At 38.4% G+C, this 19,239-nt stretch overlaps 1 long non-coding RNA gene across 2 annotated transcripts; it reads right to left on the minus strand.

The window, feature by feature from the left end:
• Positions 1-2,920: 2,920 nt before the first annotated feature.
• LOC111024794 (uncharacterized) lies at positions 2,921-18,912 on the minus strand. Of its 2 annotated transcripts, XR_002603395.2 has the most exons (3): positions 17,450-18,328; positions 17,310-17,351; positions 2,921-3,143 (listed from the first exon to the last, which is right to left on the minus strand). It is a non-coding gene; the product is annotated as an uncharacterized LOC111024794 (long non-coding RNA). The 2 variants fall into 2 exon arrangements; XR_015787046.1 differs by having other exon boundaries at positions 17,310-18,912.
• Positions 18,913-19,239: the final 327 nt, after the last annotated feature.

Consider the following 19,239-nt stretch of genomic DNA (forward strand, 5'->3'; position numbering starts at 1 on the left):
GCTCAAAGATCTACAACAAAGAACACTCCTCTTTTGGCCAATCGCTCTTAAAAGAGCAAAGTAGATAAAGTAACAAATATAGAAGATATGTTGAGTGGGTTGTCTTGTGAGAGTTTAGGAAGATAGGTATTTATAGGAGACTTGCATGTAGTAACTCAATAGAAAATTTAATAAGTTTCTTTTAACTTCTTTTAAAATACATTTTACAAAATTTGATAAAACATCTCAATCCTTCAACTCTAAAATTAAATAAAAAGAAACTCATATTTAAATAAATATTAAAATATAACAACAGCAACAAACAACCCAACTTTAGACAAATCTTCCATTTCCACCCATGCTTAGCATGGAGAGATTTGTTGAATGAAACAAGATATCGGAACAAGGAATTGCTTGTATAACAGTCTTTAGCAACACTTATTTACCTCTAATCGAAAACAACCGACCTTTCATGTGTGACCCGACTCTGTCTTGGATGTAGTTCAACGTCTCCTTATTATGGGGGCATAAACGCTGGCAGTCTCAAATAATTCTGATGACAATCCAACTCGGAGGGAGGATTAAACCTCACCCCTCTAACAACACGAAGTGTTTGAGGCTCTTTAATACATACAAAGAATAGCTTTGATTTTCTTCGCCTCTGTTTTTAGATGATTTGAAGAAAAGGCGACTATCATCTGTGAAGAGAAGATGGGAAACAGAAGGACCACCTATAGACAAATTGAACCCAAAAAGAACTTTCCGTTTCACCGCTCCATGCAACATAAAAGACAACTCATCCACACATAACAAAAAGAGATGAGATATACGACCACCTTGCTTGAGGCTTCAACAAGGAAGAATGGCTCCCCGTTTAGGTGCAAGGAAAAGGAGACAAAAGGAGACACATCACATTATCAAACACACCACTCACTTACGTACGAAACCCATTCGCTTAATCCTTTCAAGGAAACTCCATTCTAACTTGTCATAGACCTTGCTCATATCTAACTTCAGCCGCCCAACCCACTTTCCCCGACTTCTTGCCCTAAATAGAATGAACAAACTTATACCCAAGAATAGCGTTATAAACCATACGTCTACCAGGGACAAACCTCACTTTGGTTATTGATACAATATAGTTGAGCAAACCCTTCGTACGGTTTTCAATAGCTTCAAAATCACCTTATAACAAACATTATAAAGAGAAATAGGTTTGAATTCATGAATCTTCCTGGGGAGATCCACTTTTGGTATTAACACAATTATAGTCACAATCAATGGACCGGCAACAATATGTTATTAAGACTTCTAAGCAGCACGAAACAACATCATTCAAAATAGTAGTCAATACAATAAAAGTAGTGTACTGCCATGTGAATTTAAATAAGAGGAATATATCAACAATTAAATTAAAACTCAATAAAACTATAATGTGTGAAAGTGATCATCTAAGTCGATGGAAAATTTGATGGTGAAGTTAGAAAGTTAATTAACTGCCATATAATTTTTATGTCAGGATATTAGAGTAGTTCAAGTTTTTAGTAGTCTACTTCTTGGAATCCAAAATTTACATAATCTTTTGGATTAAATACTCGTAAAAATTGATTGAAAATAAATAAGTCATGTACATGCTAATTGGCCATAAAACGTAAGATTGAAACATACAAAACAACTCACTATAAGCTAATAAGGGATTAATCAATTTGCTCCGTTCTGTCGTTGGTTGAAATTTCAAGTTTATTTTGAAAAATAAATTAAAAATTACTACAATAATTATAATCCATTTTTCCGATTTATTAATAAATCCACTTTTACGCGGTTTTCTTCCATTATAAATATAGCAGAGTAGTTATCAACTATCAAGTTTAGAAGTATTGGGTTTCTTCTTCTTCAAAATTCAATCCTAGCTCCATCATGCTCCATGCCTTCTCGCCGTCAAAAGTAGCTAGGCTTCTTCAGTTCTCCCATTGCCTAACCGGGTCGCTTGATGGTACCGTAGATTTTGTTTGACTTAATGATGCTATAGTTACGGCACCCAACTTCAATACAAGTAGCTTTTACATTTATAGCAAATCTGGGATCTACAGAAAACATGTTGAAGTTTCGATGCAAAAATATTTATATCATTGATCGAAGATGATGCTTTTTTACTACCTCCTCAGCCATGTTTAATAAACCCTAGCTAGCTTTCTTATTACGTTACACTCTGATTGAAATTACGTGCTTTCCTTTTCTAATATACTAATGAACATGTTGAATTTGTAGGTTTGAGGGCAAAAAATTTTATGGCCCAAACCTTATCATTTCAAAATTACGTGGGATCGGAAAATGTGCAAGTGGTAGTTGCTCACTACACAACTTATTATAAGTGTGTAATTCTCGATTATCAAGAAACTCTACATGTGAGAGGATGGTTCCAGTTCTTTAAACAGTGTGATGTATATGGAAGCGTCAATTGAATAGGTAGAGATGGGGTTGCATTATTCCACGACAGTAACTAATATGCATGGTCATTGGCACTACCATCACTTGACAGTCCAAATCTGATGGGCAACAATAGAGCGGCTTCACCTTCCAAAACTGCAAAGTAACAATGTCATCGAAGATAGTGTAACGTTCCAAGATTTTCAACCTCCCAAACGGGGACCGTTACTACAACTACCTAAGAATTCCACTTAAACAAGAGAATTAACCTCATCCACCACGCTTCTGCTGCGCTACTTTGATTTCAACACTCACGATAGCTTGAACAATTCAACTAAACAACGTTAAAGATTTAACCAAAACTCAGATTCTTTACCCTTAATAATTTAATAACAACCCAACCCTATCCAAACTTCTCAACGAAACCTTTGTTCACCATAAACTATCCACTAAACGAAATTTAAATTTCTTGAATAGCAACAAAGCAAAGTTTAACTTAATAACAACTTGAACATAAGCAATAAAAGTTATCCTCAATAGATTTCAACCCCATAGTTCAATTAGCTAAACAAAACTAATATTCTCAAAGTGTAACGATCTGACATCCTTTAAATAAGAAACTTAACAGCACTATCCTATCTAAAAACAAAACTAAGCTATGCAACTAATGGTCTTTTTCGGTCACGTCTCCTTCTCGCCATCACCATTCCCGTGTGTGACCCCATTACCTACAAAACCTGGAACGGGAAAGAAGGTTGAGTACAACCACGGTACTCAATAAGCAGCCCTTACTTGAAGGGTCACGCACAAACAGCATGCTCGAAATGCATCATTCATAATATAAATACTAAACTGGAGTCATGCATCGCTAAGTCATAACATTTAACAACACATATATGCAACAAAGTATCACAACCCAAGTAACCTCTACCACAAGCCTGCTAGCCCCTAGCTCTTTCAAGCACTTCTTAACCTATCTCACCACTTTAATTCTCCTAGTCTAACTCTTCCAAGTCGTATCGGCCATTGACCTTTGTACCCAGGGTCCCGAAACTCCACTACAGAAACTTGGCGTTCGACCTTTGATCATTATACCCAAGGCCTCGAATTGTGCGTCGACCCTTGACCTTTGTACCCAAGGCCTCGACGCTTCTTTAAATCCACTAGTTCTCCTTCCTATTCCTTCGAGTCGTATCGACCCTTAACCTTTATACCCAAGGTCTCGACATTTCTCTATGATGCTTGGCGTTCGACCCTTGACCTTTGTACCGAAGGCCTTGAACTGTTGCACTGACTCCTAACCATGCATAGCTAAGGCATCGATAACTTTGCAATATATTGACCGTTGTCTTTTCCTCTAAAGGCCCCAATACTTGCCTTCAACTAAGACTCATCGCATCAATCCTCGACTTTTATACCCGAAGCCTCGACACTCATCTTTGTCCAAAGTTTTGCATATCGACCCCGACCTTTATACCCGGAACCTTGATAACCAACTAGTAACATATCAGCCCTGTGACCCTGATACTCATCCATTCACTTCATAACATCTCAGAACTCTTACCAAAACCCTACTACATGTTTTCTAAGTCGTGACCCATGCATGAATCATATCACATTACTCTAGCATACTACGTTCACAACAAATATGCTTATCAACCAACTCACAACTATACATCATACTACTACGTATTCAAACAAACACACATGCTTCCAAAGGTCATTTCATCACCCAAGTCACAACAACTTCAACATGCTTAAAACATAATGAATTACAACATCACACAATTAACATATCTTGCATAAACAAATCCCAACCAAAACACACCAACGAACTTAGTGTCGCAACGTCATCGCAAGCCGGCCGACGTCATCCCTTGAAGGGTCTCTTTAGAGATAAGAGTTTGGAGTCACTACTGGATCTACAACGCCGGTGTGTTCGTCGGAGTCGACTGTGGTCATCGGAGGTGTGAGGTTGAGAGAGGGGCTTGGGATTGAGAATGGGGAAGAAGAAGAAGGAAGAAGATGAATGGTGAGAGAGAAAGGAAAAGGAATGAAGGGAAAAAAAAAGATAAAAGCAAAAGGAAAATGGGTGTTTGAAAATAAAGAGAGAGAAAGGTGGAAAAATGAAACACAAAATGTTGCTTCTCTCTTTTGCTTGCCTACTCTTTGTCCCTGTGTTGTACTCCCTCTCTTAAATACGCGATGCTCCAACAATAACAAATGGAAGGAAGAGAAAAGACGGGAAAGAGAGGAACGAAATGACGCCACGTTATATGGCTTTGACAAAATCAATCTTTTTAATTAAAAAAATCAAATCATTTTTTATCTTTTTTTTAAATAATAAATCAAATATTTAAAAAAAATTCGTTTAAAATCAAATCTTTTTTAATATATATCTGTTTTAATAAATTAAATTCTTTTAAAACAAAATCTATAATTTAATTTAATTAAAACTTTACCTTAAAACTGATAATAAAGTAAATGATGTGGTTTTTAATGAAAACAATTAAAATAAAATTTAATTCAATAAAATATTAATATTAATATTAATAGTAAGCAAATAAAAATAATAATAAAATTTGAGCCGGACCAAATACGGTGTGTACAGCTTGCCCCCCTTTCTGTATCCTTGCAGAACTAAAAGGGTAGACAAAGACAAAAAGACAAAGTATTGGGAAGATGAGAAGGCTAGGATAACAGAACTTGCTTGACAGGCTTGACCACGATCTTCGATCGGATTCGACTTAACCAAATAAATAAAGGGTAGTGGACCTGGCTTGACACAGGCTTCCACCACGATCTTTGATCGGGTTTGATTTAACCAACGGAAAATTAAAAGGTAACGGACCTAGCTTGACATCTTGGAACACGATCCTTGATCGGGTTCGATTTAAACCAATGAGAAATTAAAAGGTAACGGGACCTGGCTTGACACAAGCTTCGACCACGATCTTTGATTGTGTTCGATTTAACCAAACAAATAAAAGGTAGCGAACCTGACTTGACATAGGCTTCAACCACGATCTTTAATCAGGTTCGATTTAACCAACGGGAAACTAAAAGGCAACGGAGCTGGCTTGACATAGGCTTCAACCATGATCTCGATCAGGTTTGATTTACCAAATAAAACTAAAAGACAACGAACCTAGCTTGACACATGCTTCGACCACGATCTTTGATCGAGTTCGATTTAACCAACGGGAAATTAAAAGGCAAGGACCTGACTTGACGACACATGCTTCGATCACGATCTCGATCGGGTTCAATTTAACCAAACAAAACTAAAAGACAACGGACCTAGATTGGCATAGGCTTCGACCATGATTTTTGATCAGGTTCAATTTAACCAACGGGAAATTAAAAGGCAACAGACTTGGATTGACACAGGCATGATGATAACATAAAATTTTATCTTGGATGTGAAAAATAGAGTGAAATCACTTGCTTTTGTAATATAAACTTGGGATTGTCCAGATAGCCCGATCACCGCATTTCGCTTTCCTTCAAAACCCTTTTAACTAGATCGAGAGTACACAGACAAACTGAGACTTATCCAAACACTCCTTAAACCGGATGACGACTTTGCCCCTGATAACTTTGTAATGTCATGTTTTCACCAATAATTCTAGAGAACAAATATCCTTACCTTTAGGCTTCCGGTGCCCCTACGTTTGATTTCGAGTAACAAGTGACCTTGGAAAACGTGAATGTAAGCAACGACCGTCATTCATAAATAAATAGAGAACATAATTTATAAATGAGATTTCCAATTATGACAAAGGACACGTATTTCAAAGATGTTGTTCAAATTTGTAGTCTAAAATAGAGAATGGATACACAAAATGCCTTTCAAGTAAAATACTGAGATCAAAGTGAAGTTTTCCGTGATACACGGGAAATTATGCATAATACTTTCGAATATGATCTGAATTGACTGGATTTAAAAACTCACGGTCATCCATGTTGGCCAGAATTAGTGCTCCTCTAGAGAAAGCCTTTTTCACCACAAATGGTCCTTTATAATTCGGGGTCCATTTACCTCGATAATCTTTCTACAACAGGAAGATTCTTTTTAGGACCAAATCTCCCTCTCTAAACCTTCTTGGGCGCACCTTCTTGTCATAGGCTTTCATCATTCTTCCTTGGTAAAGTTGTCCTCTACATAATGTCATCAACCTCTTTTCTTCTATAAAATTTAGCTTCTCATAACGCCTTTTGGACCCATTCAGCCTCTTCTAACTTAGTTTCCATGATAACTCTCAATGATAGAATTTATACTTCAATGGGGAGAACAACTTCCATACCATAAACTAAAGAAAATGGTGTTGCCCCAGTTGAAGTACGGACTGAGGTACGATAACCATGTAAGGCGAACGAAAGCATTTAATGCCAGTCCTTGTAAGTTACAATCATCTTTTCAACGATTATTTTTATGTTTTTTTTGGCGGCTTCCAATGCACCATTCATCTTGGGTCAATAAGGGATTGAATTGAGATGCTTGATCTTAAACTGCTCGTAGAGCTCGCTCATCAATTTCTTGTTCAAATTCCTTGCATTATCAGAAATTATTGTTTCAGGAAGACCATAACGACAAATAATTTCTTTCTTGATGAATTTTACCATAACTCATTTTGTCACATCTCGGTAAGAAGCTGCTTCTACCAACTTGGTAAAATAATCTATGGCTACTAAAATGAATCGGTGCCTATTTGATGCTTTAGGTTTGATAGGACCTATCACGTCCATGCCCCACATAGAAAAGGGCCAACGAGCTGACAAAGTATGTAAATAAGAAGCAGGAGCATGAGTCTTGTCTGAGTAAATTTGACATTTGTGACATTTTCTTGCATATCTGATACAAGGTGTCTCCATAATTAACCAGTAATAGCCGACTCTTAAAATTTGCCTAGTCATCATATGGCTATTTGCACGAGTGCCACAAACTTCTTCATGGATTTCCTCCATAATCTTATTGGCCTCTCTTCCTTCGACGCATCTTAGGAGAACCGTGTCGTGGTTTCTCTTGTACAGTATTTCTCCGTTTAAGAAAAACTTTATTGCCAACTTGCGGAGGGTGCGCTTATCATTTTCTGAACCATTGGGTGGATATTCTTTACTCTTGATATACTGCTTGATGTCATGAAACTAGGGGTTGTCGTTGGGTTCTTCCTCAATGATCATACAAGAAGCTGGGACATCTCTCCTCCCAACTTTAGTCGGACGGACCTCCTTATTGAGTTCTAAATTGAACATCATTGCTAATTTGGCTAATGCATCTGCTATTTGATTATTTTCTCTTGGCAAATAATCAAATGAGATTTCATCAAATTCTTGTGACAATTCTGTTATGAGTTGTTTGTAAGGCAACAACTTAGCGCCTCTTGTTTCCCATTCTCCTATTAAGTGATGAATTACTAGCATAAAATCTCCAAAAACTTTGAGTTTCCTGACTTTCATATCAATAGCAGCTTGGGACACCCATGAAGCATGCTTCATACTCAGCTATATTATGTGTGCAGTCAAAACATAACCTGACGGTAAGAGGGTATAGATCCCCTTTAGGTGATATCAAAATAGCCCTTATCCCATGACCTAGCTCATTAGAGGCACCATCAAACATCATAGTCCAAATTTATGGGTCTAAACTTTCCTCGCCTGTGGGTGGACATATACTCATCTGGAAAGTCGAACTTCATTGGTTCTTAGTCATTTATAGGTTGTTGAGCTGGGTAGTCGGTCAGAGCACTCCCTTTAATGGCCGTTTGAGTCACATAGACAATATCATATTCGGATAAGAGAACCTGCCACCTTGCAATTCGACCTGAGAGAGATAGCTTTTCAAAAATGTATTTTATGCGTCCATCTTTGAAATGAGCCATGTTGTATAATACAACATGTATTGCCTTAGACATCGGGCAGCCTAAGCTAGAGCACAACAAGTTTTCTCTACTAGAGAGTATCTAGTCTCGCAATCAGTGAAATTCTTACTTAAATAATATATGGCCTGTTCTTTCCTACCTGAATCATCATGCTGCCCCATTACACATCCCATTGAGTTTTTAGTCATTGTAAGATATAAAATAACGGGTCGTCCTGGAGTTGTGACAGAAGAACTTGAGGGTCCTACAAATACTGCTTAATTCTATCAAATGATGCTTGACAATTTTTGCTCCAAACCCCATCATTGTTCTTGTAGAGCAATTTAAAGATGGGTTAGCAAGTTGCTGTTAAATGATATATGAACCTTGCGATGTAATTGAGTCGTCTTAGGAACCCTCTAACTTCTTTATGCGTCTGTGGAGGTGGCATCTCTAAGATTGCTTTGACTATATCCGAGTCAACTTTAATGCCTTCTTGGCTTACTACAAAGCCCAGAAGTTTTCCAGTGGTTGTCCCAAATATGCATTTGTTGGGATTGAGTTTAAATTTGAACTTTCTCAATCGATCGAATAGATTCCTTAAAATAATTGTGTGCTCATCGCCATATTTTGACTTGGCAATCATATCATCAACGTAAACTTCAATTTCTTTATGCATCAAGTCATGAAAGAGGGTAACCATAGCACGTTGGTAGGTTGTCCCAGCATTTTTTAGCCCGAACGGCATAACTTTGTAGCAAAAAGTTCCCCATAGCGTAATGAATGTGGTTTTTTCGCGATCTTCAGGTGCCATCTTGATTTGATTGTTTCCTGAGAACCCATTCATAAAGTAGAAGGTCGAGAATCCATAAGTATTATCCATTAGCACATCGATATGGAGGAAGTGAGAGTTGTCTTTTGGACTTGCACGATTCAAGTCTCTATAGTCCACACAAATCCTTACTTGTCCGTTTTTCTTTGGTACAGGGACAATGTTAGCCACCCACTCAGGGTAATTAGATACTGTAAGGAACCCTACATCAATGTTTTTTCCTTCATCCTTTATCTTGATCAATATATCTGGCCTCATTTTCCGTAACTTCTGCCTCACCAGCTTAAACTCTGGGTTGATTAGCAATTTGTGCACTACAATGTCTGTATCTAAACCAGTCATATCTTGACAGGACCAAGCACAAACGTCAGCATATTCATGAAGTAACTCTATCATCTTTTTGCAACTCTCTAAAGACATATTAGTGCCTATTTTAATCTCTTTGGCCTCAGCTTGTGGCCCCAAGTTAACTGTCTCAATTAATTCCTCATGGGGTCCCAACATCTTTTCTTTTTCTTTTAGCATTCTCAATAACTCAGTTGATGGCTCATCAGATATTTCCTTATCAGACTCGACGTTGTATATAGGTGTATCGAGCTCGTATTTCGAATCATTATCAGACTCAATCTCAGTATTACTGCTTAAGACATAATAAGGGAGAAAGGGAAAGAAAAAGAAACAAATGAATAAATTGGCCTGGAGAGAAATAGTAGAGCAAAGAAACAAAGTGAATGAATTTGAACTTTATTGATATAGAAGAAATATAGACAAATAATAGGTCTTGATAGAATGTACAGGGAATAGAAAATTAATTTATTAATTAAGAAAATAAGGGGAAAATGGTCGATTACTTTGACTTATTATTAACAAAAGACGGTAGCTCTAACACACTCCAATTGCTTAGCTCGAAACCATCTGGCCACATGAAGACAAAAGGTCTAGTTTGCTCTCTTTCTTCTATCACTGTTGCAACTGCAGAACTCTCATCGTACTCCTGATGGATTATGCCAGCACTTCTAAAAGAGTGGCTGAGAGCTAGAACAGTCCTCCTTGGATAATCATGCTCCCTATTCTCAAATCTTGACAGACGTTTTGCTTTTTCAAGGTTCCGCAGTCTGATGATGTCGCCTCTATTTGGCTTATACCCCAATCCAAACCTCTTTGTGTTCTTACCCATCCTCAACAATTTGGTTTAAATTCCCATTGTCCCCCTTAAAGGCGGCCTCTAATAGTCGTGGTTTAGGTCTTCCAAACTTCCTATGTAGAGTTATAGCATTTGCAATCTCAAATGATTGGAAGGATGACTCAAAAGCTTCTTCTGCTGCTTCAACGTCTGGCATCGAAGCGAGTCTTGAGACCATAATGTCTTCTTGTCCTAATATGATCACCAACTTTTGGTCAACTGCAAACTTAATTTTCTCATGTAAAGTGGATGGAACTGCTCTTGTCGAATGTATCCACGGACGCCCTAGCAAGAAACTATAAGCTGATGTAATGTCCATAACCTGAAATGTTATGTCTCACAGTACTAGGCCTCATATGGGACATATCGACTGGTAACTTCTCTAGTGTGGACCTTGCCATTATGTTTAAAGAAGATCCATTGTCGACAAGGACTTTTGCTACTAGGAAGTTTTAATGCTTAACTGAGATGTGGAGAGCTTTGATATGTCTTGTACCATCTGGTGGTATCTTTTCATCTGTAAAAGTGATAGAACTAGATGCCGTTATATTCCCAACAACGTTGTTCAAATTATTCACTGTGATGTCTTGTGAGACAAAAGCCTGCTTCAATACCTCGAACAATGTATTATGATGCGCTTCAAAGGATAACAGCAAAGACAATATAGAGATCATTGCAGGTGTCCGACCTAGTTGTTCAATAACTTTGTATTCACTTTGCTCCACTAGTTTTAGAAACTCTTGAGTCCCTTCCTCATACACGGGTTGTTTGGGACTTGCATTCTTTACAACAATTGCCTCCACCAGTTCATCAGAAACATCAACGTTGAGTTTCACCTTCCCCTTCCTATCTTCCTCTACCTTCTCTTTCTTTTTTCTCGCTTCCTGTCTCTTTATTTTTTCACTAGTAGGCTCATTTACGCGCTTTAGCAGGCTATCAAGTGTATAACATCTCTCAATTCGTGTCAAACCTCCTACCCCGGTGATATTGTCAATTGGGAGTGAAGTAGATGATACCTCTTGCCCGATAGTTACCTTGCACTCATATCTCCAAGGTACTGCTCTGGAACTTTTATACTCGAAAGGAGCTGGGGCCGTGATAGTCGATTTCTGATTGCTGCTAGGTGCATCAGGCTTTTCACGGTAAAATATGGTGAGGGGTTTTGGCTTAAGAGCATCACTTGAGCCTTCAGCAACCGAAACATCATCTACGACATTTACCCCTTTATTATGGTGAGATTTTGTAATAGTAAGGACTTTTGAGTCTAACAACTCTTGAACTCTCTTTTTAAAATGGCTGCATTGCTCTTGAGAGTGTCCTTTTGCCCTAGCATGGAACAGGCATGTCTGACTTTCATCATACCCTTTATACTTGAGGTTTGGGCATAGGTACTCCATTAATACATATCCACTTTCTAAGAGAATTTAAAATAGTTCCTCTATAGGGGTTGTAATTTCTGCAGCCTTACTCTTTGACTCGATCCCTTGACATTGAACTGCATTTATTTGGAGGTTCTGATGATTCGGCAGCGGATTATTACTTACATCAGGCCCATTTTCTTTTTTAAAATTCAACGAACCTACCTTGATCAAAGCTTGTACTCTGTATTTCAATGCAGTGCAGTTCTCTGTTGAATACCCTACGGCTCTTGCGTGATAGTCACAATGAGCATTTACACCATATCATCTTGGGTATGGAGACTTGATCGGATCTATAGGAATAGGCGCCAACTGATTATTCTGAAATAACTGAGGCAGAAGCTCAGTATAAGTCACGGGGATTAGGTTGAATTGAGTCTGTTTACGTGCCCTTCTATTAGTCTGCTGCCCTTGAGTATAGAATGTATTATGCTGCTGACCTCTAGGTTGGAAATTTTGACTAGCCAAGGGTCGAAAATTTTGAGAGGCATAAGGGGAGTAATGTGAAGTTTCATTATTCACATATGGTTGATTATACCCGTATGGTATTGGGTAATAATACGGAGCGTATCGTGGTGTCCGACCGTACGGTTGTTGTTTCCAAGAATGTCGGTCTGCTCCTACCATTTGCACCTTACCTTCCTTCTTCTTCGAGGAACTTGCCTTTATCATGGCTAATGTCTCACTAGAAATACCAGTTAATCGACCATGCTTGACCCCATATTCAATTCTTTCTCCGATGGTCATAATATCAAAGAAATTTGTGGAAGTGCTTCAAATCATCTGATCATAGAAGGGTTGTATTAAGGTGTTGATGAACATGGAAGAAACCTTTTTATCAGTTAAAGGAGGTTGGACCTGAGTTGCTGTGTCCCTCCATCTTTGGGCGTATTCCTTAAAGCTTTATGTACTGTTATTCTTCATTCTTTGCTAGTATAAGCGATCTAGAGCCATATCTATATGTTTATATTGCTTAAGGAATGAGTCGACCAGATTCTTCCACGAGCCGACATGAAAGCTGTCCAACTGCATGTACAAACGAGAAGCTGGACTAGATAAACTATCTTGAATGTAGTGTATCAACAGTTTGTCATTTTGGACGTACACTGTCATCTTCCTACAGTACATTATAAGGTGGTTCTTAAGACAAGAAGAACCATCATATTTCTCGAATTCTAGCACCTTAAACTTCGAAGGGATGACTAATCCAGATATCAAACACAATTGAGAGGCATCAATATTGCCAGGTCCCCTCTACTGCTCTTAATCTTTCCAACAGAACTTCGAACTTCTCGTTACTGGAGGCACTTTGTCTGACTGGGTATGTCTTGACTAGGAGACCACCTAGATTAAGGACTGTAGGGGGTGACATCATTTGCTCGGGCTCTCGAAAAATGATGTTGGTTAGGATTTGTTGAGCTCCCTTAACAAAGGGAGCTGGGTACTAACCAACCGGAATATCATACAGAGGGTTGTACATTGTATGTTGTGGCATGAAACCCTCTGCTACTGGCCTAAAAGGTGGACTGTACCCAAATGGATAAGGCGGGGTTTCTTGTGGCTCATGGACGAGGTTGCTAGATGTAGCAGGATCCGCAACCGTCTTGCCTTTTTCTAACGCGAAGAGGATGACATCTAACTTTTCGCGCAACTCCTCAATGTCTTTCCTTATTTTCTTCTGCTCAGCTTTTTGATCTGTCATTGTCGCCAAGCATATGGTACGGTAAGTGCGATGTGGTGCCGGTGAGTGAGCTATCTTGAACAATCTGTTTTGTTTTTAGAAAAATAGAAGATAGAAAGAGAGAGAAAGAAAACCATAAATAAATAAGTTCATGGTTTTATTATAAATTGGGTAGATAAATAAATGAAGATTACAAGAAAGCAGCAATGGTGCCAAATTTGAACCCTAATGCTTAAATCATGAAATTGGAAGTACATTAAAGTAGAGTATCAATAAAATTGTCTCTAATGCTCTAGATCTCGCCAACGCTTGCTCAGGAACTTGAGTGTACTTTTGTCATCCAGCTGTGTAGGGGTAATGGCAGACGTGAAAGCTCGTGCCTCTTCAGCTAAACCATCTGCCCTTCGAGCTACCTGTCTGACTTGGGTAAGCACATGTTCTGAGTTATGACGTAACAATGTGGTATCACGCTTCACATGGTCTAATTCATACCCCCACTTGGTTGTATTGTTCCCTGATATGGGCATAATCCTACATTAACGCATCAGTAGCATTCTGAGTTTTGTCGAGACGGCTTGAAAGCGTCTGAACAGTTTCCCTTAATCTTTGATTTTCTTGAGCATATTAAGCTAACTATACTTCTTTCTCCTCCAACACAATGACTTTTTCATGAAAGGACAAGATTTCTGTTTGTAAAGAAGCCATTTGTTGTGATATTTGATTGTCTCGTGCCTTCAAGGCTTCCTGTGAGCTCTCTGTTTCCCTTCTTATACTTATGTGGTATATTCTTTTGTTAGGGTCCCGAACCTCTACTTCCAACAGTCTATTTTCTTTTCCTTGGTCACCGACCTTCCTTCTTGCCTGCTGCAATTCTAATTCAATGCTTCGAGGTAAACCTTGATTGAACCCTAGTTGAAGTCTTTCTTAAGCTGATGTGGGGTTCCCTTCTCGCAGCTCATATTCTATCTTGTGAACCTTCCGCTGAGTGGGCTGATTTGGGCTCATGTCGGTAAGAATTCTCCTAGTTAGAACCTCTAGCTTCCCTTTGCCCTTGTCGATTGGTAGGAGAACCACAATTTCCCCCCTATTCGAATGCCAGTGTTCGTATCCTTCAAATGTATTATCGTGGTAATTGCCACTTTGAATTCTGGGAATCATTTTCCACGCCTTTACGATCTCTTGAATTTTGTTTTTGCAAAATCCAACATCATAGGCAAATTCAGAGTTTCTTAAATCATGTGTGGCTGGGATTAACTGACGTACCTATATTTGGCACAACACCATTAATGGGGCATAAGATATGCATCCCCATGGACCCAATAACGGTAAACTGTGACATTTGCCACACCTATACATCATAGGTTTGGTTGACATCCAACGTGCCCTCCACTCCACGTCTTTTGGCCTTAGTCCTGCGAAAAAAGTGCTCCACTCCACTCCCCTTGGTTGAATTCAAGGATGGGATTCTGTAATCTACTCCACGATCTTGAAAATTTGACTTGAGGACACTTGAATTCTGGTAGACAATTTATATGACTCAAGACCCAAATGTATAGTAGCTTAACATAACCTATAAATTTCCTTACTCCTCTTGATCTGCAAAAATTTAGTGCTCGGAAGGTTTCTGCAAGGATGGGTATTACGAGATTAACTCTCATCTCTACCTTGACAAATAGCTTGACCACTCGCTCTTCCACATACCCACTAACTTTGGGGAATAAAACCAAATTGAATAGGCATAGAGCTAACAGCGATAGCTCTATTTCATCGTTACCGAACCTCTGTTGAAGACTCAGGATATATTCTACCGACAAGCATGTGTTTTCTCCCTTCCTTTTCATATCTTTTTCAACTTCACCAGCAGATATTTTCCATACAAGCAGTGATATTGCCCTCTTCAATATGAACTCATCATCATAGGAATAAACCTCAATTTTCTCTTTCAGTGGTATTTGTAGGAGAGTGTGGTATTCCTTCATACTTGGAGTTATATCCATTGAGCTAAAAGTGAAGCATCTATAGGCTGGATCCCAATGTCGAACTAATGCTCTCAACAATGAGAAGTTGACTCGCAAGTACATGAGCTACGCTATGTGGCCATATTTGTTTTTATGAACTGGATCTTTCTGTTTGGTCTTAAGCCTTCCCATAATCGTTTCAAGACATCCAACTGATTTTCTGGGAACGCTACACTTTGAAATGGTCTGATGACATTCTCTAATAATGCGTCACCATGAGTATGCTGCATGTTCTCTGACCATTGACGGACAATTTATTGGTCTTGCTCTTTCCGTTCTTGGGTACGAGTACGCTACACTCTGCATGTTCTCTAGAACTCATGCTTTAATTTACTGTCAATGTTAATGATTTAAGACTTAGGTCAATTTTGGCACAATTGGTGGAAAATAATTTTAAAGAAAAAGGGAAAGTTGTGAAACTTTTTTTTTAATCGTTGTAAAAAATAACGATTATTATAATAATAATAGTAAAAATAAATAAAGTGAGAAATGAGAAACTTATGTAAATGTATGGGACTCTTTTAAATGAATCACTTTATTAACTCCAACGCAAACCAAATAAACAAATAAAGTAATAAATAGCGGAAATCTGATGCTAAAATGAGTGTAAAGTTAATGCCTATAGAACCTAGAGGAAAACGGACCCCAAAATCTTCCATACGCTTTCGCAGTATGGTCAACTTGAGTGGAGAATTTCATGAGCCTGCACGGAAACCGAAATTCCACGAAGGGTCACACTACTAGTCTCCGATCTAATCTTAAAGGTAAAGCCCGAGTAGAAGGCTTATGTATTGTGTGAAATGCATGATGATGTGAAATTATAAAAGCAAATAATTAAATGACAATATGTGCACACAAAAAAAATAATGGACCAAAATAACTTATAATGGATAATAACGACAAAAATATGGCTTGACTCTCAATAGTGCCCAGTGGAGTCGCCCAAGTTGTCGCAACATCATGGCGACGCGGAGCGGCCGACGTCATCCCCTGAAGGGTCTCTTTCGAGATAAGGGTTTGGGGTCGCCACCAGATCTGCAACGCCGTTGTGTTCGCCGAAGCTGTGAGGTCGAGAGAGGGGCTTGGGAGTGAAAATGAGGAAGAAAAAGGAGGGAGAAGATGAATGGTAGAGAGAGAAATGAAAAGGAAGGAAGGAAAAAAAAGTAAAAGCAAAAGGAAAATGGGTGTTTGAAAATGAAGAGAGAAAGGTGAAAAAATGGAACACAAAATGTGGCTTCTCTCCTTTGCTTGCCTTCTCTCTGTCCCTTTCCCATATTGTACTCCCTCTCTTAAATACGCAATGCTCCAACGGTAACAAATGGGAGGGGTAGGAGAGGAATGAAATGACGTCACCTTATATGGCTTTGACAGAATCAATCTTTTTAATTAAAAAAATCAAATCACTTTTTATCTTCTCTTTTAATAATAAATCAATTATTTAAAACAAATTCGTTTAAAATCAAATATTTTTTTAATATATATTTGTTCTAATAAATCAAATTCTCTTAAAACAAAATTTATAATTTAATTGAATTAAAATTTACCTTAAAACTGATAATAAAGTAAATGATGTGGGTTTTAATGAAAACAATTAAAATAAAAATCTAATAAAATAAAATATTAATATTAATATTAATAATAAACAAATAAAAATAATAATAAATTTGAGTCGGACCAAATACAATGTCTACACTTAGCATAGCCAAAAATGTTATATACATCATGCTTACAAACTCATGATACACTTTACCACATAACCAACATGCACCAGTTCATTCACAAAATCAATGGCAACATTTCTAAAGTAACAACAACCACATGCATTCAAGCAAATAACAATCATGGCACAAACAAGTGACAATTGATTCATAGAAACATACAACAAATATCCCCAAGTAAGAACTACTTACAACAAGGGTCCTAAAGGACTACTAAGCTTTGTCGAAGGGTTCCTACAACAAACGAGATCATGTTTCAGGTTAGAATCCACTTAGAAAAATTTAAATTTAACCGAAATCAAGTTTAGGTGAGTTGTTACCAACTGACTCACACTAAAACCTCTTGGATTAGGAATGGGTCAACGTCGTGGAAGTTTGAGCTTCCAAATTCGAGTTTGAGAGGCTTTAGGCTTGCTGGTCTGACGTTGAAAAGCAATGTGTAACGCCAATCTGGGTCCAAATAGGAGTGGGTCGACGCCGAATAAATGCCGAAGGGGTGGGTAACTCAAATCAAGCTTTGAATGGGTTTGGGTAAGCGTCGAATATCGCCAGAATGAAGAAAACGCCACAAAAATGCTGTTGTCCGTGTTTTGCATTGGTGGAGAATGCGCCGAATCCACTACTGACACTACTAGATGTTGGAAACATGACACGGGCCGCCAAATCCTGGTTGCTATGGGTCGTGCATTGCCGCCAAACACTATAGATGCGTCGGACCGCCGCGCTTGGTGTAGAATCGCCGTTGGTTCTATGCTCGGGCCACTGTGGGTTGTGCGAATCAAAGGCTTGGTCACCGGATCTAAAAGCAAAAATCGTCAGGACACTGCAGTTGTCGAGAATCGTACCGCCGCACACTAGAATCGTCGTCGCTACTGTAGTTTGCCACATGCTGCCATAATCCAACGACCAGCGAGAGAACATCGTCGTTCTTGAGAGGAAATCTGCTCTTGGGTCGCTGCTGTTACGGGTTCAAAACACACCGAAAGTACTCGTCGGATGTGTCGTCGTGCCGGTCGGAGTGGACTAGCACCGCCGCTGCTATGTTTGGGTTTCAGAGGAGCTATCAATAATAGGGGGCGACGATTGGGGGGTTGGAAAAGAAGATAAGAGAAGAAGAAAAGAAAGGGTTTTTAGGTTGAATAACCCATTCCCATAGCCCACCTCCCCAAAACTTATGTTTTCTAACCACTTGCTTACGTCATTTTGTGTGAAATTATATATTTACCATTTATTATTTTTTTTCTCGTTTCTGTTTTTTTGGTTTCCGGCTCTCATATTTTTCATTTTTTTCTCTCTCTTCTTCATTCTCTTCCAATCTCCTTTCTCTCTCCTCTATTTTTTTCACTTGGTAATTATTCTTCCTGTCTCCCACTTATTTTTTTGTTTTTCACTCTTCAATCTCAATATATTACAATAAAAAAAAGTGTCTCACCCTCTCCTGCTAAAAATAGGTTTTTTCCCTCTCTCTCTCTCTAAAATCCCTACCGCCCCCACGCCTTTGTTCTAGTTACAAACACGGCATTTTTTTTTCATTCTCCCTCTAAAAACATTACACTCTCACCTCACCACACAGTTTCACTGCTGCCATCATCTCTATCCTCTCTGGCGATAAATTGTTCGCCGTCAGTGCGCTCAAGAGCGCGGGCGAGAGCGAGATCCGAAGCAGAGCGATCTTCGATCGGAAACACGGTTCGCGTCCATATCGTCATCCGCCCTTCATAGCTTCGACCATCGCCGAGGATAGAAGAGAGGAAGAAGAAAACGTGGTGGGGGAGAAGCGGAGAGAAGAACGAAAATGGGGCAGATTTTTGGGAAGAGGTTTAGGGGGAAACGTGAGACAGAAATTATTTTTTTCACAATTTAATTTTAAATTTAAATTTCAATCATAATTAAAATGGGAGAGATTAAAGAGAGATATTTTAGATTCCCAATAATTGGATTAAAATTTAAATTTGAATTTCAATTATAGTTAATATTAGGGGAGACATTTCAGGAGAGATATATTACTTTTACATAAATGGATTAAATTTTAAATTTGAATTCCATTAGGGGATATATTAAATATAGATATTTGTTTCATTTTTCAAATTATTAGTTAAAATAATGACTTAGATAGAGATTT

The sequence above is a fragment of the Momordica charantia genome (assembly GCF_013281855.1).
Source record: "Momordica charantia cultivar OHB3-1 chromosome 9 unlocalized genomic scaffold, Mcharantia_2.0 BLBB01000009.1, whole genome shotgun sequence".
Classification (NCBI taxonomy): domain Eukaryota; kingdom Viridiplantae; phylum Streptophyta; class Magnoliopsida; order Cucurbitales; family Cucurbitaceae; genus Momordica; species Momordica charantia.